The 23898-nt window shown below is 40.2% G+C and overlaps 1 long non-coding RNA gene across 3 annotated transcripts in view; it reads left to right on the top strand.

Annotated features, from left to right (window-relative positions):
* LOC135305166 (uncharacterized) overlaps positions 1-23898 on the top strand; it is a 40382-nt gene that overhangs the window by 6153 nt on the left and 10331 nt on the right. For 2 of the 3 annotated variants that reach the window (XR_010366444.1, XR_010366442.1), the window contains exons 3-4: positions 19628-19703; positions 22269-22352. This is a non-coding gene — a long non-coding RNA (uncharacterized LOC135305166). Of the gene's footprint in view, positions 1-11614; positions 15528-19627; positions 19704-22268; positions 22353-23898 lie in introns of all 3 variants that reach the window. The other variant, XR_010366443.1, reaches the window with a different exon arrangement.

The following is a 23898-nucleotide window of genomic DNA, read 5'->3' as shown; positions in this document are numbered from 1 at the left end:
AAGTAATACTTCCCACCCAGAATTAGAGTTTCATTGTAGAGAAAATAAGTCTTTATTGTATAGATTAAACCTGTGAATTGCCTATGTACCAAGATGAAAGATGCATATAAGATATTTGGGTTTAATAATTCTATTTCTAAGTTACTGTAGATTTCCACTAATACATCCAGTCCTCCTTAACTAAGATGTGATAAAATATCTTTTATAAAAGAATTGAGGCAAATGAGAACACACTAAAAGTGTTGATGTGCTGCTTTCATTAGAAAATCCACATATCCTTGAGGAGGTGAGGAGGAACTGGATCCAAGGCTACAGTCTAGTTAGTCTAGCCTTTATAAAAAGGATTGCTATTAGGGAAGTTTGGGAAGTTAAGGAAGGAATCTGTGGAATTAGCATTTAGTGATATAAATGGAAGACACTTTCAGAACTTAACAGTGTTCTCAAGTTCTTAATTCCATAATATATCTGGAAAGCATGTTTTGGAAAGCAGTGATTAAACAGATGTAATGATGATCCTTCTTGAGCAGCTGTTTAGCTGTGAGGAATGGTACAGCATATACTCAAAAAATGAGGCAGGAGCAGAGGCATGTGCTTCTCCAAATATTGACCCCAAAACATTTCACTTTAAAGCTCTGGTCTCTAGCTATAAGTAATCTAGAATTGGAAACAGCAACTGTGTGTTTCAAACTATTGGATTTTCAAAGTACTTTTTTGTTTCTCTGGCACTATTAAGTCATATTTCTGAGCAAGCAAGAAGATTCCTTTTTGTAGAGAAGTCATACAGTAAAGGGCTGTGCATTTGACTGTGAAGACTGGATCCCAGCAAAATAAATCATGGCAGTACTGGGATTTCCACTAAACTTTCCAAATACAAATCATAGTATTGTATCCTTTATTATTACTATAATTATTATTATTAGTAGTACTGGTAGTAGTAGTCATATGCTGTGACTTTCTGATGTCTTGTTGAAGTTCAGTTTCTTTCAGTCTTCTTGACTAATATATTGGACAGAACAAAAAGCTGTCTGAAACTGAACCTCCAAGGGGAATAATATGTAGCTGTAGATAGGTCTCAGGCACCTGACACACCCAGATCAAACAGATAACACTAGAAATTACTTTCATCGTGGCTCAGCCTCACTCTTTTAGCCACACCAATTGAGAGTATTCAAGAAGACAATGTGAGCCCACTTTTGACATGTTTTCTTCATGTCTGAAATTGGACTAGTTTGTCTTCACTGCTCAGTACTGGCAATCGAAATTGCATGGCCATGTGCAGGGATGGTTCCCTCAGTTGCAATGAGGAAATGCTTAGCATGCCCCAGGAAGACCTGCTGTGATGGAGTAGAGTGTGTGTGTTGTCCTTGGACTCTGAGCTCTGCAAAGTTTTACTCTTGCCTTTCTTGAAGTTCTTGTCAAAGGAGATTGCTCAAGATTTGGTAGAATTGAACATTCACAGAAAATGATGCCTTTTCTCTAATCACTGTCACACAGGCAGCTAAATAGGTTAATGCAAGAACACTGGGAAAAGAGAGTCTGGAAAGAGAGTAAGGACATTTATTGCAATTTAGGAAGGATAACTTTGAAATATTGAAGCCAGAGTTCCCTGTCTCCCATATTTGATCTACATTAAAGGCCTATTTCAATCTAAAATGTGTTTCAGAGATCTATTGAAATGATGTGCCAGGAACTAAGGACAAAATCTTCAGTACATAAATGGAAATATTTTTTTTTCCTGTAACTGCCAGCCTAGCAAATTAATTTTTGGCCCTGGAAGTCAAGTCATGTTCTTTATTTCTATTTCATTACCAGTTATAAGTGGTTAGCGGTCAAATTATGCTCCCACAAAAGTGTATAACCTTTTCTGTTGGTTTGGTAACATCAAAGCAAAATTGGACTGTTACCAGACTGCACCTCTGACAGCACTGCAGAATAATGGATACCCTGCAGGAACAAAGGCTTGTACTCAGTGGAATAGGGAATGGCCTTAGGGCTACAGTGAAGTTGTAGGGCTATGTTTTACAATGCAAAGATTACTGATAAGTATGATGTTGCAGGAATACTGAAAAAGAAATTATTTTTCATGGAGAGATGTACATATCTCTAAGATTTTATTTTCTACCCTTCTCATGCCATAAGGTAACACTTGGTACAGGCTTCTGCACACTTTTAATATGTGATAGTCAAGGGCTCCTGGCTGCAGCTCAAAGGGATAGATATCTCAAAAGGACATTTCATCCAGAGAGTGCTCTGTACTCTTCCCTTTCTACCCTGACATGTTTCCCTCTGCCCTCCCCGGAGACCCAGCTTTCTGGGGCTTAGTGAAGCAAATTGTTTCAACAAGTACCCAAATCTGTCCCCAATTTTGTTCAAAACCCTCAAATCTAAGTACGTCAGCAGTGCCTAAGCTCTGCTTGCCTGTGCTACAGGTGCTGAAGAGGCTCTCATGGCCCTTGTACAGAGTGTAAATCATGTAACTCTACAGTCAGCTGCTTCCCAGAGCTGTGCCAGCTGCAGGGGCACAGGAACTGGAAGCTGCTGCTGGTTTATTTGTTCCCAGCATCAAGAAGGATTTCTGTGATGGATGTTGCTGGAACAAATGCAGTTGTTCATTTCCATGGACACGAGCCACAAAAGGCCATCATGCAATGCCAGAGTATGAGGATGTTTATATACACATGTATGTGAGTATGGGTTTTACACATATGTGTGTATGAATATTGCATTTCTTCAGAGATGTGAATATGGGAACAACAGTACAAATAATTTTCAAGGAGAATCCTCAAATAGCCAGTCATTCCACAAGATCTGACCTTAAAGGTGTTCACAAAGAAGTATTGTTTCAAACTGTATGATTGAACAAATAAAAATTTGAGGATGTGAATTTTTAAAAGGGAGACTGTAGTTTTAACATGTTCCAGTGTTTCTAAAAAGCTGTGATACTTTTTGCAAGAAAGCAGAATAATCACAGCAGAACAAAGTAATAGTAATTGTAATTAGATAATATTTTGACAGGCTGATCTTCGCTGAAGACTCAGTCAAGCTGTTCAGTTTTCATTCTGATTTTCACAAACTTATGCTGACTAATTTGTAGTGTACTTATGTTAATTTTTAGGGCATTACTCTTGATTTGTACTAAGGAGAGGTAGTGCATTAAGACTAGTGGATCAGTCAAAAAGTCTTTTCATTTAATGTTGGTGAAAGATGAGATTGTACTGCACTGTACTGTGGTGCTCTGGTGCAAGGTTTGCATCCAGGACATTCTCCAGCTTCCTTCCTCTCAGATCCAGCCTTGTGCTGTGGTTCTCTGTTGGTGTGGAGAGAGAGTCTCTATTGAGATATAATTCTCTCAATAGAAGACGTGTGATAAAAACAATCATTAAGAGAAATGGTCTGCAAAATATTGGTGTGTGCAATATGATACAATGTCTTGTGTCATTCAAGACATCACAAAAAGGAATTAATTTCAGTAGTTTCAATGAAATGTCAGTTCTAGCTGCCAGTATTAGGCATTCATTTTGGATAACTCATGGTCTTGTTTCAGCAGCAGAAGAGAGCTGTGGGAAATGGGATGCTGAAAGCTGCTAGCAATGGCAGAGGCTGTCTTGGAAATTTCTGGCTTTTTTTTTTTTCCCAAATTAAGATTCCTGGGAATGGAATTTAATTTGTGGTTGAAACTTATGTCTCAAGCAGAGAGAAAATAATGTAATAGTTTCTCTAAACAAGTTATTTCTTGTAATCTAATTTTCCCATTGAAAATTGAAACTCACTTCAGAATTACCTGAAATTGAAAGTATTTTTTCCTTTCAAAAAAATATAATGGATTTTAAAGAACATGTGTTTAATTCCTGTTACTGGTTACCTTTATGGATGCTATTTTAAAGAAAAAGTGATTTAATTGAATCTTTTTTTTCTGGAATAGTGCAAAAATTACATGGTGCCATTTTAATGTTTATTTTATACCTCTCTGTAGCTACCTTTGGTTTGCTGCCAATTTGGGCACCATAGTTCACAGAGATAACGAGACAGACTTGTGCTTTGATTAAATTTGATTAAATGCTTTTATATAAATTATATATATATATATTTTATATATATATATATATAATTATCTTTTCCATCCTTATTGCTTAATTTTGCATGCAGAGACTAAGATAATTTATTTTACCTCTTAGCAGATGGCTGGGAGCTAATGAAGAGCATTTAAAGCCAAAGTTCTCTTTTTAACACGCCTGCCTCCAGGGCCAAGCAGCAGAAAGAGCACAGTGACATAAACTGGTCTGGATCTATTTTGGTGACTTATTGTGCACCAGAGCAGTGGGGAAGAGGGCAGCAGGCAGGTGTTTTTTCAGTGACATCTAAGCTTCTCTTCTATTTTGTGGAGACCCTAATACTACTTCTTTGACATAAAAAAACCAACCCAAAATCCCTTTGATTTCTGCACCCAGTCTATCAAGGGTTTGAAGAGCTGAATTCTTTTCCCTTGAAGATTTTCATGCTTTTACCTCTGATTTCTTTGGTCCCATTCTGGGCAGACTTACAATCTCATTGTTTTTTCTTTCATGAAAGAGCTGTCAACCAAATTTTCAGCATGATGGATAGTTTCCAGGAGAAGCTTCTATACATTCATTTCTTTCAAGAGGAAGAAAAAAATGATGACTCTTAAAGCTGCTGGGCACCCTTTACCTCTTTTTTCACCTATCCCATGTGGGTAACCAAAAGCATTTCTGGTACCCATTTCTGCCCAGCTGCTTCACAGCCTCTTGCTCCTTGATGAGTTACTGTGCAAGGGCTCCTCTTGCTGTTCATACCTAAAGCTTTTTTTTTCTGTGATATCTGTTTTCAAGGTTGCATAAATTTTATCACCAAAGAACTTGCTTAGCAGTTATTTGTAGAGAAATCAGATGGTGAGCAGCATTAAAAGTTTTACATATCCATATCTGCAAATTGCATAAAGCCCAGAGAACTCGCAGTAAGGAAAACTTCAGCTTTCTCAAGGGGGCCACCCTCAAGAGGGCAAAGGAAGAGTAAGTGGGGAGACAAATTTAGAGAAAAATCGATTTAGAGAAGAGAAACAGAATGGTGTATGGGATATAGAAAAAGGAGGATTTCAGGGGGAAATGAAAAAGTGGCATTAATAAATTTTCTTTGCAATAGTGAATGATCCCAGTTCAGATCTAGTTCCAGACATATTTTGCTGACATTAGAATGAACCAATGGAGCTTCTGTGGGGATTTGCTGATTTTTTTTTTTCTTTGAATTTCCTCCCCTCCATGGTTTATGTTCAGAGTGACCTAAAAGCTTAAAATCAGACTCTAACACACTGAAGACATGAAGCCAGGTTACTGATTGTAAGCATATGAGGGTGCTGGGTGTGCTCTAAGTTCATGTAAACACACAGCTTGATTCATTGTGACTTACAAATCCATGGAAGAGCTTCAAGAGCTCTTTAAAAAGAAAATGTTTTCTGGAACTGCTCAAGGGTGTATTTCTCATCCTTTAAAGAACTGATGTTTTCTTATACCTCACATAAGCTTTTCATAGTAACGAATTATTTATGATCAGCAATCAGCCATGCAGAGGTTGGTAACAAATATGCTGGTAAAGATAACCATTGCTGGCTGAATTATCCACAATTTAGCTGCAGGCACAGATCAGAGATAAGCTACAGACTGAAGCTGGAAAGAGTGAACCTGGCAGGACTGGCATCCCCAAATCCTCAGCACTCAAGTCCATTTCTAGAAAGGGTGGAAGACCTGCAGCTCCTTTTCTTGCCATGTGAAATAGAGAAGTCTGAAAGATTGTCCCCACAGTGCGGAATTAGTAACAACAAAACATTCTCTAGTGAAATTTATAATGGTTTCTTTATTTTTTTTTTCCCAACTGTTCTTGTTGTCACCATTTTGGAGCACTGGATGCCCACGGGAAACAGGCATACCTGACTAATATCTGGACCATAGATTGTTGCTACACTTTTATTCAAGAGATACAGTTGAGGTGTGATTAGTACCCTATCCTATTCTGTGATATCCCTGTGCTTTACCAAATCAGCATCATCATCCTGAAATTATCCCAGCTCAGCTGGGCTGAGATAGGGCTGTCCTTCATCCTGCTGGCACTCCTTCTTGTGCATTTCACAATTTGAACATTTTCAGTCAGGAAACTAGTAGGTTTCTAGGCAGGAGGCTATATATCTGTAATTCCTTGTCTTGCTTTGAATTGTCTTGATCTAACCTTTCAGGAAGTACTTTTATGGAAACTTCCTAATTCTAGACCAGTAGAAACTTTTAAAAGAGCTATCCCTGGGAGCTGTCAATATAGCTGGAGGTTCAGAAGGTCCCATAGAAGCCAGAGACTGAAAGAAACAATTTACTTTCCTTGCTTGACATCACTGTGCCTGATCATGTGGCTTTTGGGCAGAAAACACAGGAAATGAAACAATGCCAGGTCAAATATGCCTGCAGAAGCAATACCAAGAATCCTTGAGAAATGACAAGCAAGAGATGCAAACCCTCATGATGGGAGAACAAGGAGGAGCTCTGCTAACCCGGCATCTGCCCTGGTGGCAGCCAGCCCTTGTGATGGGGAAAGGACTCTTCTCCAGATCTTCTCCCAGTGGCCATGGGTGTGCAGTAGCTGCACTGGGGGGTGTGTGGCCGTGGGGAGGTGGCAATGAGGAGTGACAGAGTGACAGTGTGGCCTTGTGGCTGTGCTGGTGCCGGGGTGCTGGGACAGCACAGCCACAAACTTGGCCTGACTGCCACAGAGCCTGTGAATTAATCTTACAGATTCAGAAATTTTGCTTGGTCTTGTGCTAACAGAAGGCAGCAGGGAGAAATAGACTATATGTATGCATAAATCAAGTGAAAATAGAATGCTGCAAACTATGCATCATGAATAAGGCAAGGATATTGTATACCACAGCACAGACAATATACTATGAGGGCCATCTTGTGGTCAGAGAAAGTTTATTCTCTGAGCATAGGAAAAAAAATTCCCAGAATTTTTTTAGTGTACCTGAAGGTTCTGTCAGCTACACTCTAATTCTTAGAACCATGGAATGATTTGGGTTGGAAGGGACCTTAAAGTCACCTAGCTCCAGCCTCCCTGCCATAGAAAGGAACACCTTCTGCTAGACCTGGTTGCTCAAAGCCCCACCCAACCTGTCCTTGACACTTCCGGGGATAGGGCATCCAGAACTTCTCTGGGTAAACAATTCCAGTGCCTCATCACCCTCACAGTAATTTCTTTCTGATCTCTAAACCTACTCTTTCAGTTTAAAGCCATCCCCCTTTGTTCCATCACTGCAGGCCCTTGTGAAAAGTCCCTTTCCAGCTCTCTTATGTTCCCTTTATGAACTGGAAGCTGATGTTAAGGTCTCTTCAGTGCCTTCTTTTCTCCCGGCTGAACAACCTCAACTCTCTCAGCCTGTCTTCCTAGGAGAGGTGTTCCAGCCCTCTTAGTATTTCTTTGTGACTCCTCTGGACTCACTCCAGCAGGTCCCTGCCTTGTGCTGGGGTCCCAGAGCTGGTGCAGAGCTCCAGGTGGGGTCTCACGAGGGCAGGGCAGAGAGGTGGAATCTGCTCCCTCAGCCTGCTGCCCACGCTGCCTTTGATGCAGCCCCAGACACAGCTGGCTTTCTGGGCTGCAGATGCACATTGTGGGATCATGTGGAGCTTCTCAACAACCCCAAGTGCTTCTCCCGAGGGCTGCACCTGGCCCATTGTCTGCCCCACCTGTGTTTGGGCTTGCCATTGCCCTGACCCAGATGCAGCACCTCGCACTTGGCCTTGCTGAACTTCTTGAAGATTGCATAGGCCCACCTCTCCAGCTTGTCAAGGTCCCTCTGGATGGCATCCCTTCCCTCCAGAGTGTCCAAAGTAGAAATTGGTTCTGATATGCTGTAACGAATGGAGCTGCTCTGCTGCTGGTCATTAATCGGGTCATTAATCCTCAAGAGACACACAGCAGGATTAGCTGTGATCCCATGCCAATAAACAAAATAACACTTCCCATGGGCTGGGAGGGCTGTTGTAGATTAATAACTAGAGTCAGAGTTTTCCCCTGATGAATTTCTTATGCCTATTTGCTTTGGAAATTTCTTTCATCCTCTACGTTGTGAAAACCCTTTATGAAATCCATGGATTAAATATCATCACAGTGCTAGAATTAAGAATGCTATTATTTATTGTCAAATAACAGTTCAAACTGAGAATCAACATTCATTTCATGGTTATCATACAATGAACCTGCTCTGTGTGAGACTGAGCTCTCAGCTGCATCCCTCTTTAGTTCTGTATCCCTGTGTTCTTGATGACAGACTAAAAATGCTGAATTTAAAGTAGGACTGTCCATTCAAATTAAATGTATTGTCCAACATAGACATGGAAAATTGAATAAGATCTTTTCTGTATTACCTGATCTATTCAGAATTACTCAATTTCCTTTTTTTGTGTGCTTCCCAATGAATCCAGATGCCTCCCAAAGAACCCAGGAACTTTTCTTTACTGTTTTCCTAATGGGAGCTGTCTGCCAATGGTGCTGGGCAGGCACAGCTTTGCTTAGTTTATGGGACCATGATCCATGGTCGATTAACCAGGCTTTTTTGGTTCTAGAAGAGGTGTGTTTACAAAAAACCAGCCCCACCATCTGGTACCATTGGCTGTAGGTCTGCTGTAGATCACTCACAGTGAACAAATATTTTTCTCATTTGTCAGTCAGCCTTTGTCCACACACAAGTGACTTTTCTAATAACATTAAGTGTTCCTTATTGTACTGTTTTACTGCTACTTTTGGATTATTTAATTCTTTTAATGGCTCTGAAATGGTTCATTTGCTTTCTGAAGTTATTCTTTAAAGTACTTGTGCAGATGGGGATAGACAAAGTTGATTCCTCCTGCAAGGAGCTGTTGATAGATTCGGAGATGCTGGCTGCTGAGCACTGCTGTAAATATTCACTATCTCAGCTCTGCAGGCTTAGCCTCTTTGTAGGGTGTTTGGGAATATCTGACAGTACAGACTGTAAAAGCAGAGCAGTGGAGAGCTGCCTTCAGCTTCCAAATGAAAATGACTGATTATAAAACCCGTATTTTAATGGCATTGTCTCTCCCAGGAACATTTGAAAGCTAATCCAGCAAAGTCCCAAACAGATTTTATGGACCAGGCACGTCCGTGGGGTGTGCAGGCACGTGTCTGTCGCTGGTGGAGCGAGTAGCAATTCCCAGAGCCAGGGTTTCACCTGCTCTGCCATCCCCTGGGCAGTGCTCCCACTGCCTGGCCTGGAGAGCAGCGCCAGCCCAGCAGGGACCCCACCTGCCAGGAGCCTTCCCCAGCAGCATCTCTTCAGTGAAGGCACAACTGGCCTTGTGAGCGTGGTGTGACAGCACAGCCCGGCTCCACAACCACCCCCTTGCCAGCAGGGGAAACGAGGGCAGCATCAGTGGCACGGCACAGTGTCCCCGGGGATGTCCCTGCTCCCTCCCAGCTCTCCCTGTGCAGGGCTGCAGCTCTGGTGCTTTCGCAGTGCCCTCTGCTGCAGGCTGCGGCATGTCAGACCCCAGCACCGAAATGTGTCCTTGTGCAAAGAAACCCCTGGCACGGTAGAGGAGTTCTGTGGCATTCAAATGTGTTTAAGAATTTTTATTTTTTAAGAAAGCAGAAAGATTTCTTGCATCTACCTGTCCATATAGAACGCTTATTAGAGATATTGTGGTTTTTCTTGTAATGCTGAATTGCTGAGGGTCTCAGAGATGGAGAACAGTCAGGTAGGCAGTGCACTGGGTATATGTATATAATTTGTGTATACAGCACACTTTCTTACATTCCTGAATGGTCTGGTAAGGAATAGAAAAAAAAAAAGGGACCCTTAAGAAAATCAGATTAGAATTGGTTCAAATAAATTAGACTTTTCTTCAGCTGAAAGCAAAAATATTGAGATAAATATGCATATATGCAAAGTTGATTGATTTCTTTCTTTACCCCTGTAACAATCAAGATCCTTCAATTGCAAAACACCTGGATCCAAACTTGTTTGGGACTCTGTCAGCACAGGCATATGTGAAGAATTGAGGGGACATTTTGACACATTTCTGCAGCTTTTGGAGGGGTAAAGGTACTTGACTCTGAGGTCAATTTGCACAACTTTGCTTCAGGTTTTTTTTCTATCTAGTTGAAGTTTCCTCTAGAAGATGGAGAGCCTGATTTCCATGTTGTGAGAGAATCTGTGCAGAGGAATGAGGAATCAATGACCCTGCTTAGGGCAGCAGCCAAGTCTGACACCCTTTGGATATGGGGGGAGCTTGTTGTGAAGGGACTTTGCTGCTGGGTTTTGTGTCTTGGGCAGGAGAGAGTCAAGGCAAGAGTTTGAGCCCCATTTCTGACCATATAAACAGGATTATTAATTCCCTTCTGCTTTTTCATTGCACTAGAAGGGTGGCACAATGTAATACTTCTCCCACTTGTTCTTTTCCATTTCTGAGAGCATTTGTAGTAAGTGTTGAGAACACAAAATTATAGCTCTGTAGTGGGTGAGAAAACTGCTTGCTGCAATCAAAGCGAGACAGACTCTTGACAGCAGACTTTGGTGCTTGCACAGGAGAGCAGAATAAATGAGAAATGTCAGGAATTATTCTGACGACATGCCCAAAGCTTTGGGTGAATCTTGCCAGACTTCAGACCAGATGTTTAACCCTCCCATCTTCTTATGACATTGTCACTTGTTAAGAAAGTGTCCCCACGTAAAGAAAATGCAGGGTTTTTCCATCTGGGACTGTGCTGAGACATTTCAGTGTTTGGTCTGTTCTTTGGAGGCATCGTAGTTGCATTTCCTTCCTCCTTGTAGGGAATAATTGCCTCTTTGCAAAAACATACAGCTGAACCTCTCTGTACTACTATATGCTACACCCTCTAATGAAAGCCTCAGAATATTTTCATATCAATAGTAAGGAACAATGAGCATGGACATGTTCCTTAGTATTGAAATGTTAGCAAAGTTAGGAAAAATGAACACAGTCTAACCCATGAATGAGGCCTCATCAAATTAATTGCTGAATTCTGGTTAACACTCATTGATATTTTTGCTTGTGCCACAGCTGGCTCATATTTTACATAAGGATATTGTTCAGCAAGGGTTAGTGCAACTGATTAATGATTAATAGTTACTGTTGCAAAAGCAGACCATAATGTTATTTATTACGAATAACATACAGGCAAGCAAATCAGTATTGGCAGTGTATATCTGTACCTAGTGTTTTATATTGATTTACTTTTAGCTCTCTGGAACTCAAGAGTATTCATGTGTAAAATATGCTCTTGATATTTTAATTAATTAGTTTATCTAAACCAGTAATAGAAAATGGAACCCTTGGCTTTGGTGCTGTCTGGTTTATTATTATCCTGCTACCTTTTTGGCAAACAATGCACAAATTTCATGCTGTAATAACTCTCCTTGGATTAACTAAGGAGCAGAAGGAAGGGAAACGAGAAAAGATATAGAATGAGTGCTATGTTTGCAACTTGTGTTCACTTTTTTGTCCCCTGTGACAGAATAGGTTTGATGTAATATTTAAAGCAAAGTCATTGATACAATTTCTTTCTTGTGCCATGATCTATTTAGGCTGAATTCTGTTGACAGCTGAGTAACACTGTTACCTGCCAGTATGATTACAGCAGTGTCCGCCTTCATTTTCAAATCCAATTTGCATTTAATAAAATGAAAGATGAAAGCAACCTGGCTGAAAGTGCATCATCAGCACCAGCTTGCTGAATAATGGATTTGAAAGACTGGAAAGAAGTCACCAAACTAGTTACAACGCTGGAGCAAATCTAGGTCAGAGAAACTTCAGCATGACTTATTGCAAGCCCATGACATAAATCATCCAGGAGAGGCCAGAGAAGACCAGCTTTGGAGCTTATTTATTGTGGAAAAGATTGGCATTAATGAGCTGGAGGAGCAGAACGCATCCATCTGGGCTCAAAACACCAGCATGTCCTTCAAGGGAGCGGTGACTCTCCAGAAAACACTGCAGCCAGAGTGTCCAGAAAGACCCCAAGCTCCAAACCATGGAGGGGTCTCCTGCTGGCTGCAGTGTCACCCCAAGACACCCTCTGTCCCTCCTGTGCAGCCCTGGGGAGCACACCTGGGCTGGAGGGGGCTGAGCCGCTGCCCTGGCTGGGTCAGCGAGCTGCGCTGAGGCTGGGTGCTGCAGCTGCTGCTGCTTTCACCTCGGCTTCTCTGGCTTCAGCTGGCTTCACCTATCCTGTCCCGGCTCTGATGGTGTTTCTGTGGTGGCTGTGAGGGTGCTGGGGCTACAGCTCACTGCCTGTGGCAGTGTTTACAGATTGTGGTGAACCAAAAATCAGCCCTTTGTGAAAATCAGCGCTTTCTCGTTCTGTGGTTCTTCTTTTTGGGCACTGGCAGAAAAAAAATGTTTCAGCTTTGGTTCATGTGGGTTGAATTATTGCTGTTTGCTGCCTTTGAGCAGAGAGGATTGAAAGTTCGTGGGCTTGGGACAAGCCTTGATTAGGGACTTTTTTCCTCCCCTAAGATATAAATATTTAGTGCTCAGCTGGACAGGGACATTTTCCAGTGCAGTTCTGTTTTCAGCATGATTTCCATTTTAGCTTCCATTTCTAAATCGCAAAATTTTGCACTAATGATTCTGGATGCAAAACAATGGAACTAGTAGGATTGTGGGAGATTGGATATCATGACAATGTACATATGTTATTTTCTTTCCTTTATTTGCTTTACTTGTAAGGCCTGTTATCTAACTGTCATTTTCCTGGCTGGATTTCCTATTTTATGTTCTTGTCCCAGAGTATTTATTTCTCTTTTGTCTGCACCCAGTACTTGTAAGTGTCTTAATTTTTTTTTCTTGACATGCTCCTGTGATGCTTTATTTCATAAAAAAGTACACCTGGCAGGGAAGCCTTGTTTAGCCCATCAATTCTCAAGAGTGTTTATAGAATAAAAAAAACTTCCTGATGTTTCTGAAGGCGTAAATGTGTTCAGCCACACCTAACATTCACAATTGCAAGTTATTTTAGTGTTTTTTTTTCAGGAAATGATAATTATGCAACAGTCATTTCTTTCAAGTTTTACTATCACATGTATTGCAAGGCATGGAGGAAACTTTGCTTTCAAAAATTTATATATCTTAAAAGGGCTATGACTTTGTTTGGTTTTTATTGCTGGCACAGTCTCTATAATGCTTGTCATTTTAATAAGATTTTAAAAGTTAAGCTGTATAAAATATGCTTCTGAAGCAAGAAAAGAGGACTTGAATATACCTAACCAGTGAAGATGGGCAGAAAACCTGCATAAATCTTACTGGGGGAGCTGATGAAACTGGAACCAGGATGTCAAAACTTTCAAGGGCCTGACAGCTATCAGCAGGACCTGAAGTGAGGGGAAGCTTTTGTTCAGTAGAGCTGATGAACAGCTCACTGATGTTAATAGGACACTTTTCAAGTAGTTTGAATTTTTGGACTTTGAATCAGGTCTAACATTCTCATTGAAAGTGTGATATTGCAATCCTTCTGTTGTCATAAGAATGACACCTTCTTCAGAGGAGATTATTTTCTTTTGGAAAGGGAGGGAGCCATGAAGGAAATAATTGATAGTCTTAAATGCTGTACTTTGAAAATTCAGGTTCTCTTTATGATCCTCATAGAATGAGAAAAATTACTAGCAACTGCACAATACTTACAGCAGACCTGATAATGGAGTAATTATTTTACAGAAGAGCACATTCTTTATTGCAAAGATGAGCATTTAATTCTATCTATACACAGCTTTGCAATAAAGGTAATAATTTCCACCAGAACATGTATGATTAAATGAGAAACTCAGTATAGAGTTGTCAATCTTGAATGTTCTGCTAGCAAGGAAAGAACAAGGACACCTTGTCTGTGATTATTGTTATTGGGGTGGGGGTGGACAGAAAGATCTTACAAACAGCATCTCAACTCACCTTAGGTGTATCCTTTAGATCCACAAAAGAGAATGGGGGATGAGGGGAATAAAGAAGCTAAAATGACTGCCTGCTTGCTGCTGAACAAACCAGTCCCTAGGAAAAACGAAGTAGAAGCATAAGATGGGAGAAATGCATGATTTGTGCCTGTGGAGAATAATATGGAAGTAGAGAGAAAAAAATTAGTACAACTTAAAGTTTAGGAGAATAACATTATCTAAAATTACAGTGCCTTGAAGGCAATAAAGACATTTTAATATCTTTATTTTCCCCATTTTTAATCTGTTGGATATTTTTAATTAGTAAGAATTGGAAAAGTGAAGTTCTAATTAATTTTTTTTTAAATATACAGGAAATTATATTGTTCTTTCAAATGATACATATGTGTGGATTAGTAACTTAAAAATGATTTTGTTTTTTGCTTAAACTGATAATTGCATTAGTGGTTCATAATCTACTAATGAGAATGTAACTTTCATGTATTTTGGTTAAAAGACATGCTCCAAAGCAGAAAAAAAGCATTAGAGATGTGCAGTACAATTCTCAGTGTGCTTGCAAAATACATGAGTGGAACCCTGTGGAAGTGAAGGCAAATTTTTAGGAACAAGCATTTGAAGTTCACAATTTATATCAATGATGTGTCTCTGGAGAGCTGTGGGGCACAGCAGCAGGAATTGCTGTGCCTACTCAAACTACAGACCTGGGAACATTTGGAAGGTGACCACTGCAGTGCTACAGGGTAAGCAGCATTTGTGTGCCCAGCACTGCGCCCATCACCCCGCTAGGGAAGGGAAAGGAAGCTCATTTTCTCATCCCTTAGATTTTACATTGTGTAGCACGAATTCTGATGAGCTTTTCCCTGTGTGTTGTGTAAGTAGTGGAACTATCTGCAAGGTTTCTGTTTTTGATGTCCTGTGCTACTGAATTCCTTGAATTCCACAGACTGCATTTGCATGAATTTTTGGCTTCTAACTTTCCTGTTATTTCTCACTCTGAAGTTTGGAAAGACAAAGGAGTGTGATCTCTGTTTTCTGGGCCCTGTTGCAGCAAGAGTTATTTTATGGCAACACAGCACCTGCAGAGGGCAGGAACAAGAATGTATTTGTTGGTGAGCATACAACTACAGCAAAACACCGTGAGCACTTTGAGTTTGCCTATTTGTTGATCTGTTGTTGTCCATGTGCTGTCCTCTTTGCTGGGAGACATGGGGCCTGAATGGATGGGGCTCTCCATCCTCCTGAGGGTCTCTTGGCTTTTGAGATGTTTGTACTTTGCTGCTAATGCTTACCCAGCTACTTACTTGTGAGGTGCCAATGAACATGTGAAGGGACTCTGTTCTGTACATATTACGAAGATGTTTCTTAGTATCAGGTGGTTTTATGTAAAGTTTTTTTGGACAACCTGAGAACATTTGCTGTGGTGCCTATTTTATTATAAAATGACTGTACAGATAATATTGATCTCTATTTAAAAGAACTCAAGCTATGCAATAACACTGGGCTGGACTGGACTGCATGTAAATTCATCTCCCAGCTACCAAACTGGTGAACCCAGGTAATGAATGTCTTTGTTCTTTCTTTGCAAGTGGTAACAGTGAAAGCCACCTCATTTTGGCATCCTGTTATTCATTCTGTTATTTTCTGCCCCTTAAAGCTGCTGATGTTTTCATTTCTGTGTTGAAACTTGCAGACCACAGGGAAGAGCCCATCCCTCTCTGACTCACTCCTGCTCATAGAAATGTACAGATAAATGCTATAGAGCTGTGGATTTGAGGTTTAAGGAAATCTAAGCCTCCACAGTGGAAAAAGTACCTTGTAACAAAAATATTTACCCCAAATTGCTTCAGAGTCCAAAGCTGCAGACTAGATTGAGGGTATTCACCCTTAGATGTGTAAATTTTTTTTCAACACAGAGATGAAAGAAAGCAAGTGGCATCCAGAGGAACTTCACAATCCTCTTTTTAATGGGGACTGCAGGGTATGTATGAGAGGAAAGGCAAGGGAGTCTCAGCAAACCTGATGTCTTTAAAAACAAGATGGGTGAGCCAAGTCTATATAGTTATATAGATGTGGAAAGGGTTGCATCTAAATTTCATACTGGTTAAATGCTGTTACAAATACACAAGAATGGGCTATGAATCCTTGAATTTTGTTAGTTCAGAATCTACTTACATGTTTTAGTGTGTGTGTGTGCAAATTGGTGACTGGGTCCTTAACATTACTGCTAGACATTTTCAGCCATCTCATCTTTTCTGCATCCCATCCTCTGATCAGCTAAAACAGTCGTGAAAATCCCATCCTTTCTCCAGTGATAGTTTTAAGAACTGATGTGACTGATAATGAAACTCACATCTCCCAGTTTGTGCAGAGTGGATGAAGACACTTCTTTAGAAGCAAATATTGCATGAAGAAATGCAATTTTCCAAAAAAAAAAAAGGCCTTATAAGGAACATTTTCAAGAAACACACGATGAGGTCTATCATTGAATAGCTGAATCCAATACTTGTGTTTATGAAATCGTGCTTTGTTTGTGAGAGCCACAGTGATGAGTTTCAGACAGAGAGCAGGCACAAAACTCCATGGGGAGCACTAGTGAGTGTGTAACCCCAGCCCTTTCTCTTCATCTGTAGGCTAGGGGACATACTTTCAAGTGACAGTAACACAAGAAATTAAAACATTCCCTTGACATCAGAGACAATAATTCAGTCTTTGTTTCCAGATGAAAGCACAGACTCTTGCTTGCCACTGCAACAGAAGTAATTTCAAAACAAGTGTTACGGAGCACTCCGTGGGCTATGATGAACTACAGGTTTATTGCCTTTTATATATTTTGTATCATTTCTATTCTGCCTGGATTTAGGTTACTCAGGGAATCTTGGAAAGATTCTTTTAAACTATCTGGGACTGAGAGGAGATAATGTTGAATGTATTTGATGCAAAATATAAGCATCCTGCTACATGAAGATTTATTTTTTAGCATACAGGTAGATGTATTCAGAGAGACCTTTCAACAATACAGAATAAGACATGTAAAAACAGCCTGACTCACTAGTCAGGACTTAACAATCTGGGCTATGCATACCTGGCCAAAAAAGAACAATAACCTTGTTTGTGGGATGTTTTCTCGTATGGCTGAACAGCAAAGATTTATTCTGGCAAAGCTGCCAGTATGGAAAAGAGCAAAGGGCAAAACCAGGGTGTGATAGAAAAATAATTCAAACAAGAAAACCAACAAATGGTTTGAGTTGGGTCAACCCACATTCTAGTTTTTGACACCCGTGCACAGAGAGGAAAATGCAAGTTTGCTAGAAAAAATGCACAGAGAAAATTGATGTGCTCCCTAAGATGAGGGATGAGGTTTGCTAAAATTCCACAATTCAAGATGTTTTTGTAAAACCTCTGACCATAAAAATGTCAGTACAACAGTCTGCTGTATGATCTGTCTTTACAGAAACTGTTATTTAAAACATGTCTATAAAATTTTATAAATGCAAAATATTAGTGAGGATGTAGATATGATTTTACTCATTCAGGGCTGACTAGTCTAGCAGTTTCTGATGCCTTTTTAATGCTTGATAGATACAGAAAAATTAATTGCAAAGATGAAAAAATCCTTGAGACTAGTTAAAAATTTGTCTTGTGTTTCTTTTCCTTTATCATAAAAATGGAGAAAAAAAAACAGTTTCTTTTACTCATTTGCCTTGTTTGTTCCAACTCTGGGCCTTGAATTTCAAGGACTATGATTTCTTTTCAGGCATCTCTCTGACCTCAGCAGCCCTGACCTCAGGCTGGTGTTTCCAAGCACTGCAGCTAAAATGATAACAATATTAATGTTACCAGTAACTGGCATGGCATGTGATGTAGGAATAAACCTGTAAATATTTTTTTTTCACTTTCCTGTTCAAGAGAAAAGAAGTATTTCTGAATTACTGGAATGTAATTTTTTATCTTTTCTTAATAAGAACCGTGTCCATGGTTACCTCACTGCTGCCAGTCAAGTCAAGTGTTATTATCAAGGTCTTACTGTTAGTAGTCATACACAATAAAAGTGATGGTGTTTATAGATGTTTTATTAGTCAAAATTATATTCCAGCTGAAAGGTTTGCTAAAGATGAAATGGAATTTCATTTTACATTAAACAGGAAAGAGTGCAAAGCAAAAAAAAAAAAAATGTCCTATTAGAGACAATACACTGTATGCAAATTTATAAATTTAACCCTCATTTTGGAAACAAGTCTCTAAATCTTGCTGTGCAAGCAACACATGCTGCACAATAACAGCACAGCCATACCATTCAGTGTGACAGACTTCCTTGGAAATGATCTAAATCTTGTGGAATGTGAGTCAAAGGCAGGTTAATGGTAAAAACCTCTGGTGACCCACTTTTAATGTTGCACTGCTCTATCTCCTCTATCTCTATCTCAGGCAAGTGTCTGACATGGACACAAATTGCATGGCAGACAGTCCTAGCAGCAGCTACTCTTGACTGTGGTTGGGAAAGTGGCTTCTCTTAGGAACTAACTAAAGTAGATCCCTCTTCTTTTAGGAGGTCATTTAGTTGTCTTTGATTCTTGAATTTTAGGTTCTTCCCCATTCCTAAGAAGTTCCAAGTGCCTCAAAGGCCAAATGCTTCTATGCCCAAACGGCTTCAGTTAGATGGGATATTCCATCAGTTAGATGGGATATTGCACAGGGTGAGACCGGGGGCTAATTCTCTAAAGACACACAAGATGTTTTGTGCTTCCAGTCAAGGCATGTAACTCTTGGCTGTCCTGATACCCCAGAGGATCAGTAAGGCTCAAGGGTGGAACTCTTGGAAGATGGTGGGCTCAGAGCTGCTTCAGAAGGCCAGGGGGAAATGTCCTTTTTCCCAGACAGGCATTTTGGATAGGAGGCAGAAAGATTTGCACACCACAAGCTGCAGCCAGGGAGGAAGAATGAAGCTGTGCCTCTTGCATACTCCCTGATCTTGTGGTGCTGACCTGGAAATGCAGCTGTCCAGAAAATCTCATCCCTGTGTTAGAAAATACAAGGGCAGATGAATTATAGCATACTATTCCTTTTCTAATAATCTTTACTCTAAAATCCTTGAGGATATTGGTAATTGAATAACCCTTTTGGTTATTCATTCCTGGATAGGGGAGTCTCATTTTTTATTTCTTTTTACCACAACTTAATTAAATATTACTTGAAACAGGGGGTATGATGCCCCAATTAAATGGATGACTGCTGTAATCATAGAACATTTTTGAAATTAAAAAGAAAGGTTTCCTGTTCCAGGTGCAGGCAGTACCATGGATACCAAGGATGTGTACTGTCCCAAGGACTAATGCACAAGGGCAGTGAAGCTGCAGTAGTTACATTAATGTTACTATGGCACATCTCTCTGACCCAGGGAATACAACAGCTTGTACTTCAGTGAAAGGGAAGGAAGCATGTCTGCACTGTGCCATGGAGGGGAGATGCAGAGACATTCAAGCTGCTGCAGAACTGAAATAATATAATTGCACTAGCACATTGCAAATAAGGTCTGCCAAGAGGACTGGCATCATTATCTAACCTAGTGATTATGGAGCTTGGCCAAGAGTGATGCATTCCTGGTCCCAGTCTCACTGTCCTTGATTATTTCTGGCTTGTATTTGTTTTTTAATCCAGATGCCATCTGACATTGGATATTTGAACATCCCAGGGAGCAGAAGCTGAGTCCCAGGTCTCTTCTACTCAAATCCAGGTTTGTTCTCCTTTGCAGGCTCTGCATTTTCCCCAGGAAGTAGAAGCCATAGTTTCAGCTCTCCTCAGCAGGGAAAAGCCTGGAATTCAGGTCTACCACTTCCTGAGCAAATACTCTATTCGGGTATTATGCAAAAGGCCATGTATGTGAATAAAAACTTGGCATACATTAAGATTGCTCAAAGCATACCAAATAAATCAGGCTCTTCAGGAGGGACAGCTAGTTTGTAAATCCCAAGCAGCCTTTGTTGACAGAGAAGTGCTTAGATTGTCAGCTCAGCTTGGATTTTTCAGAAATCTAGTGCAAAATCCCTTTGTGTTTTTGGTTTTCATTACCCCCTGAGCTGTGAGGAGAAGTATTTGTGTTTGGCATTCAGGATGAGGTGCTTTGCCTGTCCTGTGCACCTATAGCAGCTGCACCCAGAGCCCCTTTCCTGCAAAAGGATTTGTGGCCAAAGAGCAGCAGTGCAGTGAGAGCAGGAGCAGTGCTGTTTGAGGGGACAGCACCCAGTGAATCAAAATTCAGAACAGGAGACTGGTAAATGTATCAAGAGGGAAAGCACAAACAGATCTCCAGTCAGCTTACATGTTCAAAAGATGCTTAGAAAAAAAGGAGAAAAAAAAGGTTATATATAGAACAATGAGGTTAATTTAAAAGGAATTGTATAAGCCCAAATTTTAATTCAGTTTTGAAAGGAAACAGCCTTTTACTACACACATGAGCAGTTAAAGTCTCACCCTTGTTAGTTTCCCAAAAAGTGATGCTGATTGCTTACAAACTGAGCACTCAGAGCAACTGTCCAGAGGCTGTGGCCCATACCTAAGCAGCCAGATAGTTTAATAACAAGTGACAGCAAGTTCTTTTGTGCACCTATCCTGCACTTGGCTAACTGCTCAGGATGTCCTGGAAGATGATGTCTAATGTCAACAACATTTATGTCTTGGTTCTTCTTCAGTTGTTACTACTCTGGCATCTTTTCCCAGACAGTATTAATTCTCCAACTGAGTTGCACAATGGTTTATACATACGAAATATATTTATGTGTCCACAGTATAAGGATTGCCAGGGCTTATTTGCATTTGTGGTTTATAAAACCTGATTTCCTGAATGCGTGACAGTGCCCTATATTGTCTCCTGATATGCTCTGAAAACCAACTTTTAGCCTATTCCTAAGGCTGCTTACATTATTGTAAAGTTGTTGAGTTACCTCTAACAGAGCCAGCAGCTCACTACTGATATTTTATTCCCTTGTGAGATGGTAAAGCAACTCTTTTCCTCAGCTGCATTAGTTGACTCACTGCGGATAACTCGGCCCAGATTTACATAGGTGTTGGATGTCACAGCTGCATGTTCCAGTGGCAGCAAAAGGCACCCAGGAGTGCTCAGTTCTTGCTGAAAAATGACACAATTCAGATTTCAAATTTACCACTGCAAATTAGACGAGTGGAAAGTATGAGGCAATGAAGGATGGGATTTATTTGCATTCTCCTGATTCTTGTATGCTGGTGTGACTACTAAATATATTTTGAGATCCCCTGAGTCTTAGTGAAAATGTAATATATTTATTTTGGTCTTAACAAGGAAAGGAAGAAAATGATGGATGAAATTGTATGTCACAAATTTTATTTAAACACGCTGTCATGGATTTGCATTTTATTTCTTGGTCCAACTGGAGTAGGAAAATCCTGCTTTTTCAGCTCTCCAGGAGTACCCCCTAAAGAGCTGATAAAACAAGTGTGACAACTCAAGATAAAGAATTGCTCCTGGCTAATTGTTTCCAAACTACAGATGCAGTCACATAGTCAAAAATCATCGTGGCCAGTTCGTGGAACAGCTGTTTCATATAGAAATGTTGTGATTCATTTTGTATTCCTGTCCATTATGTGCTCTTGGTGAATTTAGTGCAATTACGTGTAGAAAAAGGTTATTACTTTTTTTGAGGCAGGTACTTGTAAGCTGCCATTTTCCAGAGCTGTATTTCTGTGCTGCATTATTCCTCTCTATGAGAAGCAGCCAGAAGGTGTGTCAGAAAGACATTATCTTCAAAAACACATGAAAGGTGTCAGTCTGATTTTAACACAGTTTTGTGCAATTTATTTTGTTTTCTGTCACATTAACTGTTAAGTGTCCTGTTTGGTAAAGATGCATGCTGATAGGAAAAAATCCAAATGAGAAATGGCAGGATTTTCTAAAGAAAATTGCTTGTGAGAAATTTTTCTGGGCTGTTCCTTCTATTGCAACAAATAAACAAACTGCTATTCCAACAGAAGGGACTCTGCCCAAATTTGTCTCTCTGCACATGGGAATGGATGTGGAACTGAAGGCACAGTGATCCTGTCTGCTAATTTTCCTGGGTGTTTGCTCTGTTATCTCACTTTCCTTCCTATAAAATGGGATATTAATCCTTCTTTCGTTCAGAGAATTAGTTGGGTTTTGTGCAGTCCTTTGGTACTATTAATGAAGGATTTCCTCTGCAATTTAACTCATCTCTCCCTCTTTGCACAGACAATCCTCACTACACCAGGAACCTTTCTTTGCAGAGTCTGATTTGCTGTTTTTCATTAGGAGCTGATGAATGTAAAGCTGAGATTTTCCCTGAGAATCTGGAAGTGAAGCTGAAATCACTTCAGTGAAAAGTGAGCCAGCATGGTGAGTTTTATATTCCTAAATTAGTACTGAAGAGAAGGGGAAAACTTAAGAAGTAATTTCACAGAAAAGCCTCAGTGTGCTGGTGAGTAGGAAAATAAAGTATTCTTCACCCATGAATCATGCTCACTCCCGGGGAGGAGAGATAGATACTTATTGCTCTTGCCATTTACCCTCTAGCCAGCTGTCTGAAGAAGAGTCATGCACCTATAGCCACATGTTGAAAATATCTTCTCTGCTCTCTCGAGTTGTTATAATGGTTAGAACAGAGAAGAATTGTGAAGGACTTCATTATTCTTCCCATTTAATTTTGCAGGATGCCCTTTGGTGCTTCTGCTCTGCGGTACAGCAGAGTCATTCTGATTGATGTATACATCTGGTGGACACCAAAATAAGGCTACCATTACTAAGAAATACTGACTTTGAAGTCATGATTTACAAAAAGAAGAAAGAAAGCAGTAAGAACATTTTGAAAATATGAAGTAGCAATGCTTACTAATTTAGCAGATATAGCACAGAAGGAGAACACCAAAAAGCAAATAACGCCCCCTTAAAGTATGGGACTCTAGTGCTGGCAAGCACCAGTTCAGTCTTATCTCCCATGGATACAGTTGGATGCAGCAGCAGGAGTGTTATTTTCTCCCTGCATGATACAAGTCACTTCCACAGGAGACAATATGCAATCCTAAGAGCTAAGCACTAGGTGTTTCATATTTGCTGAATCTCTTGCTTTGAGTCATTGATTTCTTCACATCGAATCTCATCTCTGGCCCACTTAGTGAGCCATTAAGTGAGGACTCTACTGTGTTGATGAAATAATAATTCTGTTTACAGAGTGCCTTCTCACCAAGGCACTGTAGGTGCAGCACACTGTCTGCTTAATTCACACTCTTTTAATAATTAAAGCTTTTCTACCTAATGCCTTTGTGAAAAACTGAATTCTTGTGTGAGCTTCAACCAGAAACATTTGCAGGGCAACTTCCTGGGGAGAAGTTCCTAGAAGGTTGCCCATTTGTTTGGTGCCAGAGCAAACTTTCCTCTAGAATGAGGAAAACATTTCCTTCTTTTGAGGAAGGTGCCCAGGCTTCGTCCTCAAGAACATCAGCTGAGGAGAATGCAGGTGTTCTCCATTTCTGCCATGCCTTTGTCCCATTAGGGATCACCATACTCTGAATGCATGAGTTGTGTGACAATTCAGTCTTTTTTCACCTTCTAAAAAGTTAAAATTTGCTGAAATGATATTCATATTCTTTAAATAATAAATTGTCTTTTGTTAGCAGAGGAAAAGAGAAACTTAGGAAAAATAAGGGTTAGCATGACTTGCTGCATCCAGCCCAATCCAGAACAGCAGGAGTTTACCCACCCAGCTGAGAAGAAGGAAAAAAATCTTGTTCATATATTTTTGGACAATCACCCTCTACAAAACTCCTCTATTTTATTTTTATTTAATTCTCATGCATAATTTGGGAAAGAAGGAGATAGGAGTGAGGTATGCTGGCTGTTAGATGATGCTGTCTCATTCCCTAACACCTGCACACTGCTGACTTAA

This window comes from Passer domesticus, chromosome 7 (genome assembly GCF_036417665.1).
Source record: "Passer domesticus isolate bPasDom1 chromosome 7, bPasDom1.hap1, whole genome shotgun sequence".
In the NCBI taxonomy this organism is placed as follows: domain Eukaryota; kingdom Metazoa; phylum Chordata; class Aves; order Passeriformes; family Passeridae; genus Passer; species Passer domesticus.
The sequence above is the reverse complement of the archived record's forward strand: the minus strand, read 5'-3'. Positions and strand labels throughout refer to the sequence as shown.